The 12426-nt window shown below is 30.2% G+C and overlaps 1 protein-coding gene across 2 annotated transcripts in view; it reads right to left on the bottom strand.

Annotated features, from left to right (window-relative positions):
* Positions 1–12426, bottom strand: part of Arl4 (ADP ribosylation factor-like 4) — a 50341-nt gene that overhangs the window by 1644 nt on the left and 36271 nt on the right. Inside the window, exon 2 of one of the 2 annotated variants that reach the window (XM_068762273.1) lies at positions 4512–4574. The gene's annotated coding sequence lies outside the window, so the exon portion shown is untranslated. The remainder of the gene's footprint in view (positions 1–4511; positions 4575–12426) is intronic. The other variant, XM_068762272.1, reaches the window with a different exon arrangement.

Here is a 12426-nt window from a genome sequence, read left to right as displayed (position 1 = left end):
GGACATTTTATTTCGAACAATTTTCATTTATTAGCAATATTTTAAATATAAATATAAAAAATAATTTCATTTCTCTTTTAAATATTTAATTGTAAAGGTCAACGCTAAGGACTTGTTAATTATTTAGGTCCACATTTATTTCCATGTTTTAAAACCAACATAATTTATATTAAATCTTTTATTGTGTCGCTCAATTTACAATACCGAAGAACCTATTACTATACAGCTAAAAAACTATTATAAATGACTCGGGACTTCCATAAGCCATAACGGTCCTTATGTAGTAAAGCTAATTATTATACGAGTTGCCACAACAGAATACATACTGTGAAGTTATTATTCTGTCCTATTCCAATTGCGATTATAGATCGTTAATTTTATTTATTGATTTAATGTCTTTGTAATAAAAAAAACGTTCTTTATTTTTTTAGATCGCTTGCAAAATATGTTTTTATTGTAATTTAATTGCTTTATGGTACATGACATTTTTAATTCATGCTAACTCGTCTTTTTTCGTTTTGACGGACCTCAAGTGTCTGGCAGAGCGTCTTAATTTATTATTATTTATTTTTTTAATATAAAAGATTTTTTTTTATAATCGAGTGTTATTTTATTCACAATTTTTACATCCCGAATGCCTTAACGATGATGTGACAAAAAATCATTCGACCATAAACTTTTATTCACATATAAAAAAAACTATTTTTTATGCCCATTACGAGTAAAACGGCACACGTGTTTGCTACATGTTAGTAATGTAAAACTGCTTTTTGTGGGATACAATTCATTAAGGTTACTGCTGCTCAGAGTATTTGTTTGAGGTACGGGTGACTGACTCGGGCCTCTTCCGAGAGCGGAGTAGGGACATCATAAGGAACACAATTTACTACCAAATTCTAACAGTTACACATTGGTTCAATACCGCCCGACCTTCGTAACTTACTGCATTAGCAATGAAGAGTCCGGGATGTATAAATTTAATACTTTTATATTTTTTCATTCGTAAAAGTTGACTGCACCGACTACCAATGAATACGAATGTGGAATACAACTACACTGCCAAAAACGTACAAATAAGATAAAGAAACCACGAGTATGTCACATTTATCACAATATATGAAATGCCAGTATTTAACTATATATTGACACAATGAATTTTATAATGTTTTCATTTAAATCTGTTTTAGTTTATTTTATGGTTAAATATTATGAATGAACTGGTCATATGAATACGATTATAACTAAATAGAAAAAAATAAAGGAAGCTTTTTAACTAATTTTTAAATTTTGTGGATGTTGCAATAAATACCAAAATGTTAAAATTGCTGACAACATGTAGACGAGATAAATTGTTTAGGAATTTTATGTACTTAATTTATACGTTCAGTGTAATGATTGTTTTATACAAGTCTATTTTCAAAATTTATCGTATTATAAAAAAAAAGTTAAGCAGCCGTAAAGTTACAAACTGTTAATTTCTATAGAAAGCGAGAGCAATGAGCATGTTATTTTCGTCATTAACGAACATTGACCTCGTGTACGTTGTAGTTTCAATTTATAGTTCATACGGATTTCAATAGTCTTGAACGTATTAAATGATGATGGAAATACTTGTCATTATAATTAATAAAGGACAATTTATTTATTCTCATCATCCACGACGAATCTAAATAAGTACGGATGCGGGCCTATTTCGCAATGATAGATTATTTTTATTTTTGGACTAGAAATAAAAAATACTGCATGACGAAATATTATTTAGGTGAAGTTTTTTTAAAATAAATTGAAATTATTTGAATCTTTGATTGGATTTGAAGCCTTCGTAGGTCTACTATTATGGCATACTAAAAAAACCACTTTAATAAAATGTTAATAATATATTAATTTATTACTATTAAAAATTAGTCAAAACAAAATCCAGTTTTAGAATCCACAAAATCTGATATATATATATATATATATATATATATATATATATATATATATATATATATCATACCGAACAGTTTTTCTCAGTGCATAATTTTATTTATACACGAGCAAAATATTTAAATACGTAATATAGTTGTCGCTTTTAATGCTTCAGGTTACAAGTGAATGATCTCGAGATAAGCCACACCCTCGGAGGGTCGAACCTTATAAGTGAAGAGAAAGCAATGAAGACGAAAATGCTTGGCCCTTTACTTTCTCTCACCGATTTCAACACACTGTAACCAAATATCTTCTTAACATTTTAAGTAAGAGTTAAGATAATTTAAATTAGGTAAGAATGCTAATTTATAGAAGTCCCAGATCTATATTATATTTTATTGGCCTGCAAATAGGACACCAGTATAGATATTGCTCTCCGCTTATCCGCAAAATTAATTAAGCATTTTCGTTTTATCTAATTAAATAAAATTTTTATATAGAGTAGAGGTGGACAAGCTCATTAACAGTACGGGCCGTTTTTTTTTTAAATTACAGAAATTACATTTATATAAAACATGTAACAAGTGATACAACATAAATGTATTGAATTTAAATATTACATACCTTTGTATATATTTTAATTTTCATGATTATTCTATAAAATTAAATGTATAATTGGTGATAGTACTTATCAGTAAATCTTTTAAACTTCAATAAATATTAATACAAATAGTTTATTATCTTTACCTATTTTTGGACGGATGGTCACTGTTGCCTGGTTGATATTAATAGATTTTGCGGACGTAAGGAGGTAGAGCACACAGAGGGCACGAAGCCTAAATCTCTTTGATTTTAGAAAATCTCGAGGGCTCCCTCTGGAGTCGCTATAAATTTTTGTAATTACCGAATTGCTTTTACTCCATTCATCTTTGAGCCCAATACTTCGCTATTTCGCTTTCACCGTTCGCATGTTGTTTTTATGTTACATTTAGCTTACATTTATATTGGAGATATTGTGAATGTAAATTTAATGAAGTCTTTTTGAGTAAAATAATTTCCGATTGTCATTAATTTGTACTAATTATATTTATGGATTATAGTTTGCTAATAGCCCGAGTTGTCCAGTTATTCGTGTTCCGCTAGTCAACCTGGTATTCGATGCAACAGGTCCAGGCGTCGGTCGCCGTATCGGACACATGGCCACGATCTAATCGGCCGGTTGGCTATAACCCGGTAGTCAATTTCCGCTAATGTGTATTGTGATTTATTTTCCCTATTTACAGCTGTCCATTACTACTGCTAAACGATACCATGTGCAACATAAATTATTTGTAACGTTACGCCGCTAATGCTACCTTTTTGTAAAATAATCTTCAATTTCTTTAGATTAAACAAACGAGTGCTTAAAACTTAACAGTTGATCTGTTAAATATGATCTTATTGAAATAGGTATTTTTATGTATATATTTTTATACACTGAACATTGAATAACATATTATAAAACACAGTCAATACAGTCACATTTGTCACATTTGTTTAACAATCTCATTTATAATCGAGATATTGTGGTTTGTCTTATTTTGGTTTTCAGTTTATTAGTACAAAATTTATGATGGTTGTCGAAGTGTGAACATTTTATTGGAAAGAATATTTTTCAGATTAGTTTAAATTGTGATATTCCATTTCCATTCCATTCCATTTTAAAAGGCAATACATAAGGGTTTATATTTTTTATGCCTTAAGTAACAAGTTATCTGAAGTTTTGTAGTACGATACTTTTTATGATTTAACATTTGTTGTTATCACCTAGACATGGCACGTATGGTGCCGGTAATGTTTTTGTAATTCTAGAAAAGTAAATTATTACTTTTGATATACGACAAATGGTATATTAATTCATGACTTTTCATGATTGTGATGGTTATTAAAAGTAAATAATGTAATTTAATTGTATTGCAAATGAAACGTGAGAACGTAACAAACTATGTAGCGGTACTAGACGGAAGCCAATATATGTACCGTACACAAATATTGAAAAGGCGTTTGCAAATTTGAAAGAACGGTATATTATTATATTTGGGACGAGAGAGAGTACGTGAATAACAACTACAATCGAACAATTTATATTCAATAATGAATTAAGTGTTCGGAAATGGTAGACATTATTTGCTTATATATTTTTATGTAACAGTAATTTAAAATTTTAATTATGTTACTAGCAATTTAAAATACATTTAAAACAAGTGATTGTTTATTTATGTATCATATATTATATACACATTTATTATTCGCTATATTTATCATTATAATTTTAGCCGCGGGATGTGCACTGCTGGAAATAGATTTTCCTCTAAATATTTCCAGCAATATCGATTGGAAGCGACCAGCATCCTCCATCATCTGCTAATGTGAGCTCCGAAGTGAGATTTAGCATTTATTAGTTAAATATTATTTCCTTAGTATTCGTAAAATAGTGGGAACGAGGACATAGTTAAGATTGCGAGAAGTCGCTGAATGCGAGCGGAACATTTATCGAATGATATGATGATGATTTATAAATAAGTGATGACTATAAAGTTATAAATAATACGTATACATACTCACAGAAGAAAATGATTCGCTACAATGCTAAGACTACGAACACTCTTCAGTCTTCCAAATACCTGAAACATGAAAAAAATAATCTATGACTTCTCATATATATTTTTTAATTAAAAGCCACATCAATGAACAGTCGCCAAATATCTCGAGGCGTTAAAATGTTAGTGTACAGAAAACTACTGAGAATATAATTGACTGATATATATCCAAAGACAAAGTGATAGAGACGAGAGAAAGACGTGTTGAACACAATCAAAATAAGTACACAAGTTGCAGTATTTTAGTCAAGCGTAACAAGATATACTATTTTCTGTGATAATGAAAAAATATCAAAACCAGGTATATTATAAATAGGCTTTGTAGCTGAGAAACCTCGGCATTTGGTTGTCGATGAGCATCAGAACGCTATTAAATGTAGCGTCAAATATCAACAAACAAGACTTGCCGACATAGCAACTCTGGTTGGAGACGACACTATAATAACTAGAATTCAATATAATTTTGTTGTAAAATATTTAACTGTATTGTGCCTATTTTTTGTTAAATTGTCAAGACACAACAACCGAAAAAAAAAAGTAATAACAACGTAAGACGGTTGCGTTGCTTTGACAGGCTGAATAGAATTCGTGCGGACGATGGCGGTCTGCAATTTCCGTGTCTTCCGCGCTCACGCTTCTTATGAAAGCCAGATGCGGATACAACCTCTACAACCCTTTAAGAACAGAACTACTAAAACGAACTCTATGCTCTATTTGCACAGTCTTTTTGCTAACGCTTTAATTTAACAATGCTGTTTTGTTTTACAAACTTTTCATTCGATCTTTCTTTTTTTTAACGTACATTTTATTCATTGTGATTTATCTGTATTGTTTCCTTTAAAAATTATTGGGATGCAGAACTCGTCGCTGTACAACTATTTGTGTTATTTGAATCTATCTTCATTTGTCATAAATGTGTCTTCATAAATGTCAGATATTCATGCAACTGACATAAATTCGTTTCAATATTGAAAGCATCTCTTTGTAAATAACGATCGAAGAATTATATATACCATGCTAAATTACATGTATTAATATTATAATCAGGAATAGATATTGTCCAAAATTCTTTATTTACAGCACAATACAAACGAATTTACATACTTGAATATGTAAAAATATGCATAAAAATATAATGCATTTATTCCGGTCGAAACAGGAAGATTTACTGTTTTGCATTTGTACTTAGTCAAGAAATTACAGCACTTAAATTTTCTTTAATACCGTTCACTAATTAGTAAGTAAACAGTCGATACAGCAATTTATATAAATTTCCGGTAAGAATCTACGAATACATTTATGTTCTCGGATATATTGAATTTGTAAAGGAAACATACATCTTTAAAAAAATATAGGCACATTTGCTAATTAGCGTTCAGGCCTTGAAGGTTGAAAGTTCGTCCAGCTTGAATCGAAATATGTAAACAGTTTCGTAGATGGTTTGAGTCTCTTAAGAAGTTCGCATAAAAGAGGTTTAGATGACTTTTGTTAGTCGAGCGTCATTGCCGAGAGTAATTTGCACTATGAAAAGGTATTCATTATCGTAATAATAACATTTTTTATATTCGTACCGGTGTATAGATGTTTAAATTATATAATCATATTAAAGCTTTATTTCATTCGTTACAATAATGAATTTAGACAGTATAAATCATTAAAAATTGTCTAAATTATAACATCATAGATATAAACTGTGTATCAAAAATAAACCTAGATGTATATAATTTAACTAAGCTCTTTAAGTTCGTTTATTTTATATTTTTTATTACATCAGTTTATTACAAGCTTATTTTTGATAAAATAACACCAGCACAAGATCTGAGGTCTCATTTGCGAAAAGGCATCTATTTAGATACCACTGCAATACTCGTAGTCGTTGTTAAAAATACTTGGTTGGTATTTGAAGCCGCATTGATAAACGCGGAGTTAATACTATTTAGTATTTTATTAAGCACATTTCTACAATATATAATAATAAAAAACACAATTATTAATTTAAAAAAAATATTCGACATTAATCGACACTGTTTCTAACAGCTTGTATATATCTAATAATATTTCAACATTATATAAAATTTCATGCCTGATCTCGTGAGATACAATTTCCATGCTCATCGATTGATAAAACAATTCATTGAGTTAAAAAGCGATTGCAGTACGTGAAAGCCGTGACTGGCGCGACTAATACAACTCTGCAAGTCGTAGGAAAGTGAGAATCCACGTTTTCCATTGCATGTAACGCTGGGAGAAACTTGTCTAACAGTTAACGATAGCTTATGAACATTATTTATTACCAAACAAGCGATTGTTAGATTGAATTACACTGCCATGTCATCTGAGTGATATTGTGAGAAGATTGTCTACACTTCTAAGCTTTCTCGCTATTATATTCATCTAGAATTAATATATTGGTGCGTTGAATAAGTCCGGATAATCAAATCGGCTGACATAGGTATTTTATTGTATTTATATTTGTTCAATTCACAAAAACTGTCGTGTAAAGTAGCTTCTCGGGAATTGAGCGAGTAATAGGATACGCTAAACGTCACCTGTCAAAGCTGCATCCTGTTGATTAACAGATGCTCTCCTCGAGACGCAGTTAAGAATTACTTCTAGCTACGCTTGACAATACAGAACCAAAGTATTTGAATACGTCTAGCATTTAACCGAAATTTAATTTTTATTTGCATTCTATATTTATTATTATTAATATAAGTAAACTTATTTGCATATAATATATATAATAAAGTGTTTTTGTTCAATTATCATCATTCTAACCGCAAGACGTCCACTGTTGGATATATGTGCTTCCTAAAGTTTTTAAATAAGACCAGTAGGTAGCGGCTTGCATCCAGCTTTTTGAGACGACCTCAAAAATGTCATCTGTCTATCTTCTGGGCGGACGTTCTAAGCCGCACTCTGCTGTTTCGTGATGTCCACTCCAGAACAATAAGACCCCGGCAACCATTTGTTCTGCGCACATATGAAAATTATTTATTACCATATATTTTAACACAATATCACTTTTGTTTTTATTTAAAAAAACCATTACTTTTCGCGTCCAAAATTCCTCGACTAGCACTTCAGAACAATAAGACCCCGGCAGCCATTTGTTCTGCGCACATATGAACATTGTTTATTACCATATATTTTAGCACTATATCACTTTTGTTTATATTAAAAAAAAATTCATTATGTTTCGCGTCCAAGATTCCTCGACTAGCACTTGCAACAATTTTCCTAATTTTGTTAATTTTTTCTTGATTAATAATGTCAGTACGCACTCCTGATATTACTGGATTTATCAGCGGGCTAACAGAGGTGCATGAGAGTATGTACCATTACTGAAGGCAGAAATAAGTTTCTACGACAAAAATATTTTATTGTAGACGAAAATATAAGTAAATTTAAGCAACTTTATCTAATTTGACTTGTTTAACTTGGAAGAGATAATACTTGGACTATTTTACTTCATATTGGAAACTAAGATTTTTATTTAAAAGCATATCAATGACAAAGATGACATAAAATTACTATTATTAATATCATAGCTTGTTTCTAATTAGCCTATGCATTGCAGTGGGCACCTATAGGCCGAAAAGAAGAAATAGAATATCATTGCTCATATCATTAATTGAAGCTATTGCATAATACAAAATTTGTGCATTTCCTGGAATTTTATCTAGCGAACAGCATATTAAAAGTTATATATTTTTTTAAATATACAGCAAGATTGGGTACAGGTGTATAAGCTTTAAAGAGGCGATTGTATAACTGCATTTGCTGTCAATTAATGTACACTCTATAATAAAGCAATGGTTTCAAAAATTATAATTAGATTAATGTTAAGTAGTAAAAAAAAATATCTAATTATTTTGTTTAATAAATTATACGTATTAAAGTAGCGTTTTTCAGATGTGATTTCAGGGTGATTTAGAATAGATATAAAAAACTTTGCAGCTTTTCATCAATCACCTATATATTATATAATAAAAAGTGTTCATATTTGATTCTAAAGAAATAATCAGTTCACTGTCTTTATAAAAAGAATTTATAGTGATAGAAATTCGGAAGCGCGCTCTCGATGTAGAAACCGCAGGCGTGCAACGGGATATCAATGTCTCACAGACTACATGCTCATACGTATTATTTATTCAGTAAAATAATTGAAATATACCTTATAAGTAAAGATATATATTAAATAACTAAATATTACATGACAGAAAACAGACAGATATACAAATAACATTGTTATACTTTTTATTTAATTATTAAATTACATTTTATTAGATATATGTATATTTCTCTTACAGTGTTGCTATGTTGGTTAGATATTTCATGTAAATCATAGTAAATTTATTGTAGCAAGTAGCAAGCACATCTGTTATTTTCACTGACTTAGATGAACTGATAATTTATTAATTAAAATGGTTTGGAGGACACCTTATTATTGGTCAATCGTATGATCACTGTTGTTCAGCCACGTTGTGTTCCATTATGATTATTTGAGCTGTAGAACATTTATTGCCATCATGGGATCCGTGGTCTCTACTCTAGAAAATAAAGGTACCAGCGGCCATCAGTCCTGTGATGTCGAGTGCCTACTGCCACTTCTAATTGCATATCCACTGGGCTATATCGGTTACATTCTTTAGATTTTATAGAGAAATATAAAGCATAGCCCTATCAACGGTTCTTTGAATGATTGTGAGATGTATGAATTAAAAACTTTAAGAATCAAGCATGCACTAATAATGATATTAGGGAGGACGATGTAAAGGCGATTCTTATTTATAATTTTAATTTGTTGGAATGGCAACAATGACCTTAGCAGTCAGGTATGATCTGTTAGGAGTGTGAGCCAAAAAATGTGTATTAAACTTATTTTTTAACATGCATTTACAACAAACATAAATGTAACGGAAATACTCAAATTTTATCATAAGCCATAACTAATACGCCGTATCTAACGGATTCCATTTCGTTTTCTGCAAGTATCCGTTAAAGGCAAGTAACACAAAAAATGCATGAAAATATCGCTAACTCTAATGTAAACTATACACAACTTTGTAATGATTTGTCTATTGTATTTATATTATAATATTAAATTGCATTTAATATACTTTATTAAAGATAATAATAAAAATATTGTTAATTATAGCCAAAGTATTTTCTTTATCAGATTTAACAGTATTAAAACAAACAAGTGTAAACTAAGTGAAGGATTCAATAATTACTAATAACTTATTACAGATTGATTATTAATTTTGATTGGATCCTTATTAAAAATGAAAGAGAGTATTTAAAAAGAGAGACGTCGTTAAGCTTTTCTTAAAATTCAATCATCTATCGCATCGCATAGTGTAGACTGTTAGTGAAGAACATGTTCAAAACATTAAGTTCGCGCGCGAGCGATGGCTTGTGTTGTCACGGTTTGTTTCAGCTCTGAGCTAATAGCTGTGGCGTAAGTTGTGATTACAGCGTACGTTCATCGTGAGTGTACGGTTCTTTCCGAATGTAACGCATTTCTATAAACGCGAGGAACATTTGAGAAACTCGCGAATTTTACGCAACGCTCAGTTTTCTTAGTAAAGCAGCAAAAGTGATTGTTGATTTAGTAACAACGTGCTTATGGGTTATTTAATGCGTAAGTCCTTTTTTGTCAGGGATGAGGAACTATTTGATTGCTGGTTAAATAACAAACTGTTAGGATTTTATAGGCCTATGTGGGAATTAAAAAAAAATTGATTGATGCCAAACATGGTTACAAAATGACGAAATCCGTGTCAAAAAACAACAGGCTGACAAATTGGCAACAGTAGATATACATGAGATAGATAGAAACTATTATGTGAGACACAAAGGACGGAATGGTATTTAAATGGCAAGCGAAATCGAGGAAGACTACTAGACAGACGGAGAAATTAACAAAGAGAAAAATTGAAACAAAATTTATAACTGTGTCCATATTCTTGGTAAATAGATTACGTCATTGTGTGGCTAACGTAATTCTGCTATATCCTTCCATAGTCAACATAAAGCTTTGAACTCATGGATTATTTCTTAATTATGTAACTTATTATAAAACATTTTACAATTAAACAATTTATTAAATTAAAAATAAAAGTATGCTTTTTGATGTATATCGTAGTTCTTGACTATTAGTACTAATTATGTCTATTATTACCACAATATAAAATAAATGTAAATTAATAAATCTATCATGGCAGTAACCATAACAATAACTTTTCAAATACTAAGGTTAATTAGGTTTCGAGGAAGGAATCGTTTTGTAACGCTTTGCGGGGTGTTTCAATGAATTGTATGCTAATGTGTACACGGCTTTATAAAAGCAAAAAGCGTGGGATTAACACAATAGAATATACCACGTTTCGTCTTATTATTATGTTGTTTGAGATTTATAACGAATGTACTATTGTTAAATAGTTTATCATCATACGAATTATCACGCTTGAAATACGAATAAACTTGTGCTATGTAATTAGTTTTACGAAATCAGTAATAATTTTTTGTCGTTGGTCTATTAGTTTTATTTCGATATACTTTCCCAACTTGTATTTACAAAAAGAGATTTACAATCAGTGAAGCTTACAGATACTATAAAATATCAGTTAGTAATATTGTATAAAAATTGATTAAGACTGTCCTAAAGCAAGCACCTTTAGTTAGATAATTTGTTGTCGGCGGTAAGTGTATTGTCGTCTTTACAATAATGGAGATGAAACGTTGATAGTTTATTCTTTTATAAAAATACAGATGAAGGATGTTGGTATTGGAATGGTTTAAAACAGTTTCATAGTTTTCTTTTAAAGTGGAAAGGTTTTTATAAAATTGTTTGCTGGCGACGATGTCGCTAGTAACGGGGGTGCTAGCTTTTTCTCTCGCACAAAGGATAATGATCCTCGCGCAGGAAATGCAGGTAACGTTTCCGGCATCCACAAGGGAAATTTGATTTTAATACAGTTTTTAATTATTTCAAGTTTTAATTTAATTAATTTTACTTTATAAATTAAAACATGATAATTACAACTATAAAATAATGAACATGTATTTTGCTCAATGTTCCTTTGTTAAATTATCAATTTATATATTTCATCGATTATGAGATTATTTAGTCTAGAGTGCTTAATATTTATCGAATTGTTTTAAAACATTACCAGATATGATTGATTAAAGTTAAATAAAAATATAAATTGTTTAAAAAAAAACTTAAATCTCATTTACGAAACAACGGGTTATCATTATAGGCGTTATATTTTTTTTCTCTATTACAGTTTAATCGTAACATTTGTGTTAGTTTTGGCATACGAAATGCTGGGTCGTGTTCACATGTCATGTACATTGAACTCATTTCGTCTGACGGTACACTGAGGCGTGAGGTCTACGTATTGTGGTATTTCGTGACTAATGCACTAGTAATGGGTTTTTGTGAACATCAATCTACGGTTATCTTGAACTTCAATGTAATGAAGGTTATTTAGTGAAGCAAGAGCACGTAATGTTTTGGTTGTGTGATTTGTGGGAGTGTAAGGAGATTAAGTTCTCAAGAGACAGATACGTTTGGACTTTCTTTTTTTTATTCTAAAACATGAAGTTTCACATATAAGTAGTAAGTATTTTACATTATAAGGGCTTAAAGTTTTAAAAGCTAGAATGAATAGGTTATTTGTCAGCAAAAATCTGTATAGTTTTAATACATAGTTGTTTCCTCTATAAAGCGACCACTCTGATATATCACATTATTTTATTTTTCTTATTCGAATGCAATTAGCCCATAACTATGGCACTACAAACTGCACAGAGAAATAATAAACAATAATTAATTTTATTACACATATTCCAAATTTGAAGATGT

The sequence above is a fragment of the Battus philenor genome, unplaced genomic scaffold, assembly GCF_028537555.1.
Source record: "Battus philenor isolate CCGP_79_NKW_IND1 unplaced genomic scaffold, ilBatPhil1.0.hap1 SCAF_16, whole genome shotgun sequence".
Taxonomy (NCBI): domain Eukaryota; kingdom Metazoa; phylum Arthropoda; class Insecta; order Lepidoptera; family Papilionidae; genus Battus; species Battus philenor.
This window is presented reverse-complemented; position numbering and strand designations above follow the sequence as displayed.